Below are 15776 nucleotides of genomic sequence, written 5' to 3'. Positions count from 1 at the left end.
TATGGTCTTTTGCAAACCTCAGCCTGGCTCTTCTTTGATGAAGGGCATTTTTCTATCTTTGCACGACTTCAGCCCTGCCCCTAGGAGCCTGCTTCGAACCATCCTCGCCATGCACTTCACCCCAGCTTCTGTTTGCCATTCTTTTTGTAGGTCACTTGATGTCATCCTACGGTTGTTGAGTGACATTCGAATGAGTTGGCGGTCATCCCGGTCAGTGGAAAGTCGTTTTCACCCTCTGCCAGTCTGTAGCTTTGTTGTCCCCAATGTCTGCTGCTTGACCTTGTTCTTATGAACCGCCGTCTTTGAAATTTTAAGGGTGGAAGCAACGTGACGCTCACTGTATCCCTCTGCCAGTAAAGCCAGAATTGAACCCTTCTTTTCCTCACTCAAAACTTTTCTTTTCAACTCTTTTGGAATGGTCAATAGTTATTTTTTTGATTCCAATTACTTTTGAGGTTCTACTAGCACTGTTTTTGCCATCCAGCTGGTCCTATTGCAAGAGGATAGTGATGACAACAGCAGTGGTTTTTATACTTTTTCTTGTTAAATAAGATTCGGTTCAGGTGATCACCTAATCAGTACCTCACGGAGTAGAATGAGGTGTGCCTGTGTTGGAATTCAACAGACACTGGAATGGAATGGCTGCCATACATGGAGAGATGCTGATTTAAAAATTTTTTGGAGTGGTCTCTTATTTTTGTCCAGAGCTGTATATGTTCATATATATATATATATATATATATATACATATATATATATATATACATATATATATATATATATATATATATATATATATATATATATATATATATATATACATATATATATATATATATATACATATATATATATATACATATATATATATATATACATATATATATATATATATATATATATATATATATATATATATATATATATACACATAAATATATATATATACATATATATATATATACATACATACATACATACATACATACATACATATATATATATATACTGAACAAAAATATAAACGCACCAACCTAAATATCTAAGTCAAGATTGCCATTATGGGAAAATGGTCAAACCGATGATATGTTTGAGCAATGGTTCCTTTGTTTTGCTCAAGACAGATGTTCCCATTGAAATTGACCACTCTGAGTGTGTGGACTCACACGTTGAGTAATCCTTCCCATGAGCACCATGGGGCTTGACAGAGTGATGGTCAGTGAGCGTGACCAGGACACAAACACTCCCTATAGCTTGCCCGATAAAAGGCCTCCCCAAAATGTGGACTGGTGCCAAATGTCAACATGCCACAGATGTCACAAATCTTGAGGGAGCGTGCCATTGGCATGCTGAATGCTGGGACGTCAGTACGGGCCGTTGCAGCACACTTCAATGTCCACCACTCCACCATTAGCCGCCTGAGAACGCGCATCAAAGAGACTGGAAGCACCGTGAACCGCCCACATGCCCGGCGACCACGTGTGACCACCGCCGGTCAGGATCGTCACATGAGGCTGCAACATCTCCGGGATCGACTCCGACCGGCCACGAGGACTGCCGATGAGACTGTCGGGCTGCATAACAGGCGCATTTTAGCCCAGACGGTGCGTAACCGGTTGAGGGAGGCCAACCTCCGAGCCCGCCAACCACACCGGGGACTCGACCTCACTGCAGTCCGGCGTCAGACCCGACTGAACTGGGCCAATGTTCACTTGCGCTGGACCCTTGCACGATGGAGGACAGTGCTGTTCACCGATGAGTCGCGGTTCCAGCTGTATCGGGCTGATGACAGACTCCACGTTTGGCGTCGGGCTGGGGAGCACTACACTGACGCCAATGTCCTTCGTCGGGTGTCACACGGTGGTGCCAGTGTTATGGTGTGGGCAGGCATATGCCATGGAGAGCGCACTCGGCTTCATTTCATTGAAGGCAACTTGAACGGGCAGCGGTACAGGGATGAGATACTCAGACCCATCGTCGTGCCGTTTGTGCGCCTTCACCATGCGACGTTTCAGCACGACAATGCTCGCCCCCATGTTGCCAGGATCTGCATGGACTTCCTCGGTGAGGAGGACATTGATGTCCTCGACTGGCCTCCATATTCTCCCGACATGTCACCCATCGAGCACCTTTGGGACGTTCTTGATCGACGCGTACGACAACGTTACGCAGTCCCAGAGAACGTCCGCCAGCTCCGTGTGGCTCTCCAGGAGGAATGGGAAAACATCCCTTAGGCCACCATCGATAATCTGGTGATGTCCATGCGCCGGAGATGCACCGCTCTGCACAACGCTAACGGTGGACACACCCGCTACTGACTGTGTGAACTCTGACAGTGACACCTCGGTTGTGTCGGCTGTTGTAGCGCAAAGACTGTCGCCAGAATTCTCAAGGAACTCTTTGAAATTTAATGCTCAATTGTGATGGATTCTATAACCAAATTGTTGCGAAGATTTAGTATTAATGAGTTCGAGGTAAAATAGTAACAATCGCTTGGTGCGTTTATATTTTTGTTCAGTGTATATATATATATATATATATATATATATATATATATATATATATATATATATATATATATATATATATATATATATATATATATCCAATGAGGCTTTGCCTGCACTTGACAGCATTTCGTCCTCATAGTGATGGGATCCAGGTTATCCTAGATTTTGTCATTGCTTTCAAAGCAGTTGGGCAGTAATTTTATAAGTGACCAGATTGCAGTGATAACTCAGTGATTCAGTGGAAAGGACATGGTCGGATCTTTGACATCTACAAACTAAAGCCATCAGACGAGATACCCAGTTTAACATCCATCCGAGGAATGGCGCACACATTGATGTCACCCTACCTGTGAAACACTTGGGTGACAGTTATAGCTGGGACATGATTCAAAGCCAGGCAAGAGAACTCAGAGGTGAGGGTGCATACCTCAATGGGATATTCTGCCACCCACTCTGTTTTTGTACACATATATAAAATGTTTATGATCAAGGTGATGTTTCTCGTTTACTTCAATGGTGCAATTAGGCTGTTAGTTAAACTAATTGGGAGGTTAAAAGAACAGGCACAGGCCTTGAGCTCGCATTTAGAAGAGCGCACTCCACCTTCAGGCAATTGCAAACCATCACTTGGAGGTGTGTGACACTATGAAAGGTAAATTTGTGTTCATGAAAATGTGAAATATTATTTATAAACATGCCATGAATAACATTTTTTGAGAGAGATACCTCAACATCCTCCCCACATCCTGTAGGGTTTTTTTGTTTTGTTTAACGTCTTCACAATATGGGCACAAGTTAAAAGTAGATGATGATTCATCACTTACTGGAATTTTTTTGCGATCAATTGTTCATGAAGTGTTGTTGGCAGGTATATAACTCTGATCAAGCATTCTGCAAATCTCAAAGCAAGTGGTGGGGGGAGGGATGTGTGTTTATCCGTATCATGATGTCAAGGAGCAACACCATTCATGTGAACAATATCCCAGAGGAAAAATAATACAATGAAAGTCCACCGTTTGGAGACGGGTCGAGGACGTAGTCAGGCCAGATTTTGTTTTTGGTCAGGTCAGGCCAGATGAGATCTGTGACTTTAAACAGGTACCATGTAAAGCCTGTACTAACCTGTTTCATGGTCGGATTGTCGGCGACTAAACCATCTCCACCACCAGGTCTCTTGGTGAGGACTGTGTATGATATGGACACCAAGCAGGATTAAAAACAAAACATGTCAAAGGGTAGAGGAGCTCCTTGTGAGCCAACGGCCATCCACATCTAGTGCCCAACTGTGTCTGCGGATGTCCTCCTGCAGTTAGGTTATCTTTTTTTTTTTAAGGAGGGTGGTGGCAGGATTTGCACCCCGGCCACCGTAAAACCCTTCACACCACAAAACACAAAAACGCAAAGAAATCTGAAAACCCACTCCGTGGGAGTACCTCCTCCTGTGCAGCTGCCTACAGCAGGGTAGCCCACCGGATGACGTGATCGGGGCAAAGCCTTCGGGACCCCCACTCTTTGTGGACAGGAGTAAAATCACAGAGTAACCTTCCCAGGTCAGATTGCAGTGCTGTGTGTCGAGGTGGTGCTGAGGTGTCATCCACCAGACGGTGGTCTCCTTGGGTTAACCTGAGGTGGTCCCTTCAGGTGGGTCCCTGGAATGTCCTATCCTGAAGAGAGGATGATCACATCTTTCTGTTATCATCTGAGCTCTCAAGCGTTTGAACATCGGTATTGCAGCACTCTGAGGTTTGGAAACCGGATAGTGGCGAGATCATGGCGGATGGTTACACCTACGATTGGTCTTGTTACTCTGATGGTTATCATGACCAAGGAGTTGCTGTAGCTGTGTCCAATAAGCTGACTCCAGTAATAATTGAGCGAGCACCAGTAAATGAGCATATTATGAGACAAAGGATTTGTCACTCCTTGGATGTCGTTTCCCAAGTCTCTGTGTCTGCTCCAACTGAGGCGATATATCTCGCCATGAAGAACGCATTCTATGCCAATCTCGAGTCTGTGGTTGATCAGTGCCCCAGGCGAGATGGTCTTCTAGTCTTGAGGGATTTCAATGCATCGACTGGCACTGACAGGGATGGTTATGATACATGTGTTGGTCCCCATAGGTCTGGAAATGTGAACGAGAATAGCACCAAGTTCCTTGACTTTGCAAGAAGTCATGGACTTTGGGTGGCTGGTTCATGGTTTCAGCGCCCACAGGCTCACCGCTGGACTTGACATTCCAATGCTGGTGGCGTGACAAAGGAGATTGACCATGTGCTCATTGATGGTCGCTGGTGGATGATCCAGAACTGCAGGGTCTACCGGAGTGATCAGTTCCTCAACACTGACCATATGCTCGTGGTAGCAACTCTGAAGTTGGAACTTAAATCTGGGAGAATGGTACCATCCCAGCCCAGGCTAGATGTTGGCAAGCTCAAGGATGAGAGGGTAGCTGAGGAGTTTGCAAATAGGCTGAATGGGGATTTGGGTGGGTCTGGGTGCTTTAAGGGTCCTGAGGTGTTGCGGAGTGCCTTCAAGACCACCATCCTTGATGTTACCGGTGGATGTCTTAGAACTCTCCATACGGTGAAGAAGAATTTTGTCTCCCAAGGGACACTCGATACCATTGAGCAGAGTCGCAGGACCAGGCTTAATGCCAAAGCTGAACTGTTCAGGGAGTTGAGGCGAAAAACTGGACGTGCGCTGAGGGTGGACAAGGAGGCCTTTGTGCGAGGAATCTATGAGGGAGTAGAGCATCACCTGTGGTGAAGTGATTCTTGTCCTGCTTACAGGGGAATTCACGCATTGCGTTCTTCCAAGCCCATCCCTCAGTGTACTACAGCTAGAGCGGAGGATGATGGGCTCTTGACAGAGGAGTCCGAAGTGAAGGCGCACTTTGTCGGTTACTTTGAGCAGTTGTACCAGGCTGATCCAACAGTTGTTGAGTTGGATGTCAGGGGTGTTGCTATCCCTATTGCTGTGACCCTCCAATCAACTGTGATCCACCTTCGTTTGTGGAAACACAGGCTGTGGTGAACCGGTTGAAATGGGTAAAGCTCCTGGGATTTGTGGCATCCATGTTGAACTTCTCAAGTCTAGTGGAAATGCTGTACTCATGTCATTGCATGGAATTTCTGTGCTTTGCCTGGAACACAGGCATCATCCCAACTGACTGGAAGAGGGGTCTTGTTGCCCCTCTCTGGAAAGGGAAGGGTGATCAAAGGGCAGAGAAGTTCCTTGTGAGCCAACAGCCATCCATATATAGTGCCCAACTGTGTCTGCGGACATACTCCTGCAGTTGGGTTACTCCTTATAAGGAGGTTGGTGGCAGAACTTTCACTCAGGCCACCGGAAAACCCTTCATTCTGCAAAACATTCCAAAAGCATAAAAAACTCTGAAAACCCACTCCATGGGAGTATCTCCTGTGCAGCTTCCCTTCGCAGGCCAGCTCACCGGATGACGGGATTGGGGCAAAGCCTTCGGGACCCCCAATCTTTGATGATGGGATAGAAACCACAGGGTAACCTTCCTGAGAAAGATTGTGGTAGTGTGTGTTGGGGTAGTGCTGAGGTGTCATCCACCAGATGGCGGTCTCCTTGGGTTAACCTGCGGCGGTCCCTTTGGGTGGGTGCCTGGATTGTCCTATCCCTCAGAGAGGATGATCACATGTCTCTGTTATCATCTAAGCTCAAGCATTTGGACATCGGCATTGCAGCACTCTCTGAGGTTCGGAGACCGGATTCCGGCGAGATCATGGCAGGTGAGTACACCTGCTGTTGCTCTGGTTGCTCTGATCCACCAGCTGTCGAGTTGGATGTCAGGGGCGTTACAATCCCTCTTGCTGACCCTCCAATCAACTGTGGTCCACCTTTGCTTGTGGAAACACAGGCTGTGGTGAACCGGTTGAAATTGGGTAAAGCTCCAGGGATCTGTGGCATCCATGCTGAACTTCTCAAGGCTGGTGGAAATGCTACACTAGAGTCGTTGCATGCACGTCTGTGCTCTGCCTGGAACACAGGCATCATCCCAACTGACTGGAAGAGGGGCCTTGTTGACCCTCTCTGGAAAGGGAAGGGTGATCGCCAAGACTGCAACAACTACTGAGGGGTGACGCTGCTCTCAGTGCCGGGCAAGGTCTTTGCTCTTTTAATTATTGATAGGGTTCACCACCATCTGCTTGAGCACCAGCGTCCAGAGCAGTCAGGCTTTACACCAAAGAGGTCAATGATTGACCATGTCCTTGCTCTTCAGGTCCTCACCAAACGTAGACGAGAGTTTCAGCAGGGGCTGCTTGCAGCTTATGTTGATCTCTGTAAAGCATTTGAATCAGTGAATCGGGACACCCTCTGGAGGATTCTTTGTCTTCTTGGGGTGCCACCAAAACTGATTGATGTAATGTCTGAACTATACTCTGGTACTGAGCGGCGTGCTATGAGATGTGGTGGTTCCATCTCTGACTTATTTCCAGTTGTCACTGGAGTTCGTCAGGGGTATGTACTGCCCCCCCCCCCCCCACTTTTCAGCATTTGTATAGACTGAAATCTGGGGAGGATGTGGAGAGATCAAGCTGCAGTGCATCGATTGGGAATGTCAAGATCTCTGACCCTGATTTCGCAGATGATGTAGTCATCTTTGCGGAGACTCCAAATATCCTTTTGGGGGCCCTTGAGGTGCTGACTGAGGAGTCAGAGCCACTGGGATTATGGGTTTCCTGGGTTAAAACAAAGATCCAGGCTTTCAATGACATCTTGGATACTGCTATCCTGTCTGTGTTGAGGATGTTGAGGTTACGGAGAGATTCACTTACCTTGGCAGTGATATTCATGTCTCTGCTGGCTGTGAGCCAGTGATCAACAGACGTCTGGGTCAGGCCTGGGGAGTGGCGCTGCCGGTACCTGTGCGGGAGGACGAAAGTCAGAGTCTTCAGGTCCTTCATGCTTCCAATTTTGCTCTATGGATGTGAGATTTGGACACTGACCAGGGATCTGAGATGGAGACTTCATCCCTTTGGTACCAGGTCTCTTCGGAGAATCCTTGGTTATCGCTGGTCGGACTTTGTGTCCAACGAGCGGTTGCTGAGAGAGATTCAAATGAGATTTGTTACCTGCATAGTCCGTGAGTGTCAGCTGCGGCTGTATGGACATGTGGCTCGTTTTCCTGACGCCGATCCTGCTCACCAGATTCTCTCAGCGAGGGAGTCTCGTGGTTGTAGCAGGTTGATCGGCATCTCAAGGAGATGGGGATGGGCCAGGCATCTGCCTGGGGGATGGCCAGACGGAGGCCCCTGGAGAACGGTGGAAAGTGGATGCAGCGACGCACTGCTCCACCGTGTGCTCCCATACCTGACAACGGACAGTTTGGAGACGGGTCAATAATCGAATCCAGGCTAAATATCTCGAAGGTAAGTGTGCTACCTCTCCACAGGCAATCCAGAATTAATATAGCAAAGTTGCACTAATAATGCATCGGAATTATAAATCCACTCCTGGATTTACACGTCTTCATTGGACAATTTTGCAGCAAACGAAAACTCTGCACCATAAAACATTAAAAAAAAAAAAATTGAGTCAAAACTATTGAGTCATTTGTAATCACAGAGACATTTAAAGAAGTTGCTATCGCAATACGTTTGTGTGTTTTTTCCCTCTAGTTGAATATAACCTTTTACATATCGCATTTTAAAAATCTGAATGATGATGATGCACGTTTATTGTCCAACCTATAAAGCACATTGTTTCTTAAACTCGAAAACGTAGCCACGACTCACACTCTCAACCTGCTCGAATCACGCAGACATGACGGACAAAAGCCTCGTGTGTTCATAGAATCAAAGATTCATGAAGCTCGACACTGCCTTAGAGTAGAAGATCAAGGTTTGAGCGATAAAAAGCTTACAAATTAAAACAGACCCATGGTGGGAACAGGTCTTGTTCTTTCCCCCCACTCCAATCCCTCCGTTGATGCGGGCTCGGTCCCCTTGCCCTGCAGCATCACGATCGGCTTCAAGGGAAATTGGTGCCGTTGATGCACAACGAGACTATAAGAGTATAGAATCAGGTCAAACAAAGAAATCCGAAACAAATCTGAGAACAAGCGAGAGTCGAAAAGCTAAACAAATTCATTTAAAGTTGCCTCGACCCCTGAGATGATGACAACGATGATCAGAGAAATAACGATGGTGCAGGAGCATACAAAGGGAAATGAGAGAGAGAGAGAGAGAGAGAGAGAGAGAGAGAGAGAGAGAGAGAGAGAGAGAGAGAGAGAGAGAGAGAGAGAGAGAGAGAGAGAGAGAGAGAGAGAGAGAGAGAGAGAGAGAGGAACTCGAGAGAGAGAGAGAGAGAGAGAGAGAGAGATATAGATATAGATATAGATATAGATATAGATATAGATATAGATATAGATATAGATATAGATATAGATATAGATATAGATATAGATATAGATATAGATATAGATATAGATATAGATATATAGATATAGATATATAGAAGCCTCTGCGAGGGACAGGAAAGCGTGCCTGCCGAGCTTCACCTTGGCCGAGACGTCGACCCTCCCTAAGATCAACCACTCAGGGCTTCCCACGGCCACTTGTTTCACAGTGCACCGCAAACCTTTGAACCCGATGGCCAACAATGAAAATTAACAACGACCATCCTCAACGCTCTGGACCATCCTCAATAAAGCAAGTAATTCATTGTTGAGGCTGCAGCGGAGCTCAGGTGCCCCAGGATCCCCACCCTGCCGTTGTGCGAGCGCGGTGTGGCTCCGTCCGCACCGGGTCCCTCGTTTCAGCCATACCTCCTGAAGCAGACAACTGGCGGAGCAAATCGTGGGAGGCACACCTTCCCGCGTTCCTTCGAGAACAAGCGCTGGCTCGCTTGCCTGTCTTCCTTCTCCTTCCTCTCCTCCTTCATTCTTCTTCTTTCACCGTCGTTCCCTCCCTCCCTCCTTTATTCCTTGGCAGCCACCACCATTACGTTACAGCTCGGTTCATCACAAACTGCCTTCTTCGAAGCATTATTAAGCGACTTCTGTAATCATGATTTGTAATTTAGCTTTTGGCCGAAAATTATACGAGTTTATTGCACTTGTGTATAAACGGTTTAAGATCATGGAATGTGCGTATGTACATACATATATATATATATATATATATATATATATATATATATATATATATATATATATATATATATATATATGTATGTATATATGTGTATGTATATATGTGTATGTATATATATATGTATGTATATATGTGTATGTATATATGTGTATGTATATATGTGTATGTATATATGTGTATGTATATATATATGTATGTATATATGTGTATGTATATATGTGTATGTATATATGTGTATGTATATATATATGTATGTATATATGTGTATGTATATATGTGTATGTATATATGTGTATGTATATATGTGTATGTATATATGTGTATGTATATATGTGTATGTATGTATATATGTGTATGTATATATGTGTATGTATATATGTGTATGTATATATGTGTATGTATATATGTGTATGTATATATGTGTATGTATATATGTGTATGTATATATGTGTATGTATATATGTGTATGTATATATGTGTATGTATATATATGTATGTATATATCTGTATGTATATATATATATGTATGTATATATATGTATACATGTGTATGTATATATGTGTATGTATATATGTGTATGTATATATGTGTATGTATATATGTGTATGTATATATGTGTATGTATATATGTGTATGTATATATATATGTATGTATATATGTGTATGTATATATGTGTATGTATATATGTGTATGTATATATGTGTATATGTGTATATGTATATATGTGTATATGTATATGTATATATGTATGTATATATGTGTATGTATATATATGTGTATGTATATATGTATATATGTATATATATGTATGTATATATGTGTATGTATATATGTGTATGTATATATGTGTATGTATATATGTGTATGTATATATGTGTATGTATATATGTGTATGTATATATGTGTATGTATATATGTGTATGTATATATGTGTATGTATATATGTGTATGTATATATGTGTATGTATATATATATGTATGTATATATGTGTATGTATATATATATATATATATATATATATATATATATATATATATATATATATATATATATGTGTATGTATATGGGGGGAAAAAAACATTGGCTGGCTTTAAGATCTTAAGGGTCTTTAGTTCAAGCTCCCTGTCGGCTGTTAAATTAACATCAGACTGGTTGACTCAGCCTGTCATCCCCCGAGGTTGGCGGAATGAGCGGCGGCTTGCCCGGTCACAGGGGGCACTGCATCAGCGGCACAGCTGCGCCGCCAAAAAATTATGCAGCCAAGCAGCGACAGGCTGCACGTGAATTAAAAAAAAAAAACAACACAACACACAATGAGCTTGCTATCGCTTGCCAAGCTAGCCGTTCCTTATCAACCGTTTTGTTGGAGTGCTTGCTTGAGCGCTTAATAAGCCACGTGGTGAGCGCTCCACAAGCTGCTTGGTAATGATCACGGAACGCACCGCAGCCCTGGCCAGCCAGTTCCTGAAAGACTTGGGCCACATTAACGTTTCTCCAGGCGACGTCACAAATTAGTGTGATTGTAGTGGACGTTAAAGTAGTGGTACCTTCTTTACACGTGGAACAACTGAAGTGCTGCTTAGAATATTAAAAAAAAAACACCTGATGCTTACCTGCGGCACCAAAGGTGCACAAGGTGATGTTTTCACCCCTCTCTGTTTGTTAATTGCTGGAATCCTTTGGATTTCGGTAATTATGTTGGTCGGTTGTGTGTGTCTGTCTGTCTGTCTGTTTGTTTGTGCGTTTGTTTGTGTGTTTGTTTACCCTGTAGCAGCCACACCGTTTCAGCGATCATGACCAAACTGGGTACAGACGTCGACCATGGTACAACTTAGACACTTGTCGTTTTTGGTGAATCTAGGTCAAAGGTCAAGGTCAAGGTCACCGAAAAATCGAAATTCTTATTTTCACAATAACATCCGCTAAAATGGTCGTATCGACTTCAAACCAAATCCAAAATGTGCATCTTCCAATTCTGCATCCAACCATATGTCTCATTGGGATGTCACACCAACACCCTTCTTAGCGGTCGGGGGTCGAATGTCAGGGGGGTCAGGTCAAAACTTTCAAATTGCGATAAAAAACGCCATTTCAAGTCCGATTGACTTCCAAGTTATGATCATGACCAAACTAAGTGCTATAACTCATTAAACAGAAGCACCATCGACTTATAAGAACCAACTTGATTTCCAGGTTTTTGTTTTTTCAGAGATCATGGAGATATGACAAAGTTATTCTTGGAATTCCTTGCTCAACGAGCAATTTCATTTGTTTGTTTGTGTGTTTGTGTGCAGGATATCTCAAAAAGTTATTAATGAGAAAACCTGGTAAACGAGTTGGTGAGGTGACAAGAACAAGCCGATTCGATTTCAGTTCAGGTCTGAATCCAGATCCGGCCCATCAGTGGGATCCCAAACGTAAACTCTTCATCCTGGCGGAGGTATGTGCTCCACTGAGTGCCGACAAAAAGATCGAATGCAATGCAACAAAGCTGTTTGAGACAAAAATGGCACACCTAGCTTGATCTCACACAGGTGATTAAGCCTCCCTCTTTCGGATATGGGGAGGGCTTATACCTGTTGTACGTTTTGTTGTTTTTTCCACAGTGTAGGTGGACAGTGCCCCCAGTTTTTAATTCTACCTTGGAGTTTGTTAGACCTCCCACCCCCCCCACCCCCCTTGGAATACAAAACCACCATTTAGGAATTTTTTTCCTCCTTTTCTTTATTTTCTGCCAATGCACCGTCTCTCGGATCCGGCTGGGACTTTCGGATTTAAAATTTTGCACAAATAATGAGAATATAAAGTATGTGGGGTTGACATAATTTAATTTCGACCTTGACCTAATTTTAAGGTCATGACCTCATTCGAGACAATTTAAACATTTTTCTCACGAAAACGAAGATTTTTCTGATCGGAATGAAATTGCCCTCTCTAGATAGCCTCGAGCAAGGTGCATTTGCGCTCAATTTACATGTTTACCCCTCAGGGTTAAAGGTCAAGGTCAAATGGCGGCCTGAAAAAAAAATGCTTTTTTTTGTGATTATTCAATCTTGTGAATGCGGAATCTAATAGACCAATTGGCCTTCCAAGATGTCCTTGCACCATTACAGTGTACCTGCACTGAAAGTGTGCACCTGATATTTCATTAATGCCCTTGACCTACCTTTTTCAGATTGTGACCCAATTAACTAAAAACACCTTTTTATCCTAAGTTGAATAGTTTTCCTCTGATTTTCATGATGTTGAGTTTTATGGATAGATTGTAGATAGTGACGCATTTTCTCAATTTACACTCTATCCCCAGATATTGAAAGTGAAGGTCATATGGTGGTCCAAACAAAATGTGGCCATAATTGGATAACGAGCGCCGGGGGGGTTCATTTTATTTGTATACATAGTCGAGGCTCGTGGAAGGTGGAAAAGCTACTCTTAATATATTGAACAGATCAGGATGCAGCAGGATAAGAGTTACAAGAGAAAGGAGGGGAGGGGGGACACCACCTGCAGATATGAAGGCCAAGATTGAGACAGACTTGGAGAAAGAAAAAATGGGTGTGAAGGGGAATGAGGGCTGGAGAGGATGCATGGGGTAGACGAGATGGATACAGAAGGAAATTTGGAAGGAGGATAGCTTGGCGTGGGGTGAGGAGGGGGTTAATGAGGGTATAAAAGATCGTGGATTTGCAATGGGGTTGATTTGAGATGTGGCTGAACAGTTGTCTTGAAGACCAGGAAGTCTGAAGAGAATGTGGAAGTTGGTTCCATAGGTGGGAAAAAAAGAGGAAAGAATTAGTGGAGGTGTGCAGTGATCCTGTATTTTGGGAGATTCACCAAAAGAGAGTTGATGGTTAACCGTGTGTACCCTGCAGAGACCTTGGGGGGGGGGGGGGCAAAACACGGAAAGAGCAGAGGGTGTAACACCATAAAAGAGGTGATAGAAGGCAGAGAGATCACCGACCTGTTTCCAATGACAAAGTGATTGACCCATAGACTCACCTTCAGCGCCGAAGATTCCAATAATCCTGAACGCCTTGGTTTCCACGGTGTAAATCTAAGCTAGATGTGAGACGCGGGAGCCAGCCCCGAGGGGAGAGCAGTACTCCATCGAGCTGTGGATGAAAGAGTTGTTGGTGGATAGGAGTTCAGGTGTGCCAAGGAAGGACTTTGTACGATGGGAGATGACGAAGTGGCAGCTGGCTTTGGAGGCCAGCTTTGAAATGTGGTTTTACCCAAGAATGATCATGACTGATAGTGAGATCCAGGAGTTTGAATGACTGAACTTATCAAGAGGATTGTTAAGAAAGTAAATGGGGGGTGGAGGGGTAAGGGTTGCCGGTCTGAGTGATGAGGGATATCAGGGCAGAGGGTGGAGTCATCAGTAAAGAGATATAGAGGATTTTCCAGAGAGTCGGAGAGATCATTGATGGAAACCAGAAAAAGAACAGGGCCCAGGACGCTGCCTTGAGGAACTCAAGCCTGGACTGGAAGAGGGGATGAAAGAACTCCATTTAGGGCCACACGTTGACTGCGACAGGAGAGGAAGTCTGCGAGCCATGAGTGGAGATGGCCTTGAATACCATGGGAAGAGAGTTTGGTGAGTAGTGCAGGATGCCAGACTGTGTCAAAAGCACGTGATATCAGGGCAGAGGGTGGAGTCATCAGTAAATATATAAGCAGGGTTTTCCAGAGTTAGAGATAATTTATGAAGCTCAGGAATAGAACTGGGCGAAGAACACTGCCTCGGGACACTCCAGCCTTCACAGATAGAAGAATTGAAAGGATTCTGTTGACAGGCACACGTTGACTACGAGAGTGCAGATGGTCAGTAAGCCATGTATGGAGTTAGCCTTGGATGCCATAGGCAGAGAGTTTGAAGAGTAAGGCAAGAAAACAGACTGTATCAAATGCACAAGATACTGTGGCTGCAAAGGTATTCACCCCCCCATCCCCCACCAAAGTTTCACATTTTGATGCCACCTGAGCTTATTACCTCTGCCCACCAAAGGTGGATGGAGATCATATTTTCACCCCTGTCTGTTTGTTTGTTACTTACGAAATCTAAAGATTTCGTAAGTATATTGATGACTTCCGTCATCTGTTTGTGTGTTTGTGTGTTTGTTTGTAGGCACGATAACTCGAGAACGGAAGAAGCTACCAATGTCAAATTACATCACGTGATTCAGGAGGGTGATTGCTAGCGCTGTTTAAATTTTGGTCAAAATCGGTCAAAGGTCAAGGTCACAGTGAAGTCAGACATCCAAAACATGATAACTCGAGAATGGAAGAAGCCACCAATGTCAAATTACACCACGTGATTCAGGAGGGTGATGGGTAGCGCTGATTAGATTTTGGTCAAAATCGGTCAAAGATCAAGGTCACAGTGAGGTCAAACATTCGATTTTTGATGGTTTGGGACAGAATCATCATAGAAACTTCTGGTTTGCGTCGCTACCTTCTCGAGAGACAGATTTTATTAGACAAGGTCAGAGGTCAAGTTGACGATTTTGTAAGTACCAGTCTATGACTGCTTGTTTGTTTGTTTGTTTGTGTGCAGGGTATCTTCAAAAGTTGTGGACGGATTCGGATGAAACTTTGTGGACAGGTTCGGTGTGTGACAAGGATGAACTGATTAGATTTTGGTGAAGATCCGGATCCGGACCCGGCTACTAGAATTTTTAAAGTGATTCCTCACCATTGAGAGATTGTGCCAAAACCGATATATAACACGATATCTCAAAAAGGTGCGGACAGATTCGGACGAAGCTTGGTGGACAGGTTGGGTGTGTGACAGGGAAGAAATGCTTCAATTTTGGGGAAGATCCAGATCCGGATCCAGGTGGAAGTGTGCACTCCACTGAGTGCACTTCTCGTTTCATGGTGCTTTCAAATAAAATTTAATATATAGTATTTACAAACTACTCGAAAGAGATAAATCTAAAAAAAAATGCAGATAAAATGTGAGTAAGTTAAATTAAGGGTAAAAAAATCAGATGATTCTCAGTGATACAAGTGTTCAAAACCCTTCACCAAATTAATCCTAAATCACTTCCGGAGCAAATTATTTGTTTAAAAAGTTACACAATTTGTGTAATAGGTTTCACCTGTATGTATTCAGTGATTTAACTTAAAAATTAAT

General features: G+C 43.8%; 1 protein-coding gene across 1 annotated transcript in view; it reads right to left on the bottom strand.

Moving 5' to 3' along the window:
* LOC147034046 (XK-related protein 6-like) overlaps nt 1–9408 on the bottom strand; it is a 104542-nt gene extending 95134 nt beyond the window's left edge. The window contains exon 1 of the mRNA XM_085875638.1: nt 9307–9408. The gene's annotated coding sequence lies outside the window, so the exon portion shown is untranslated. The remainder of the gene's footprint in view (nt 1–9306) is intronic.
* Nucleotides 9409–15776: the final 6368 nt, after the last annotated feature.

The sequence above is a fragment of the Eptatretus burgeri genome, chromosome 1, assembly GCF_056783735.1.
Source record: "Eptatretus burgeri isolate ZD-2024b chromosome 1, Ebu_testis_v1, whole genome shotgun sequence".
In the NCBI taxonomy this organism is placed as follows: Eukaryota; Metazoa; Chordata; class Myxini; order Myxiniformes; family Myxinidae; genus Eptatretus; species Eptatretus burgeri.
The sequence above is the reverse complement of the archived record's forward strand: the minus strand, read 5'-3'. Positions and strand labels throughout refer to the sequence as shown.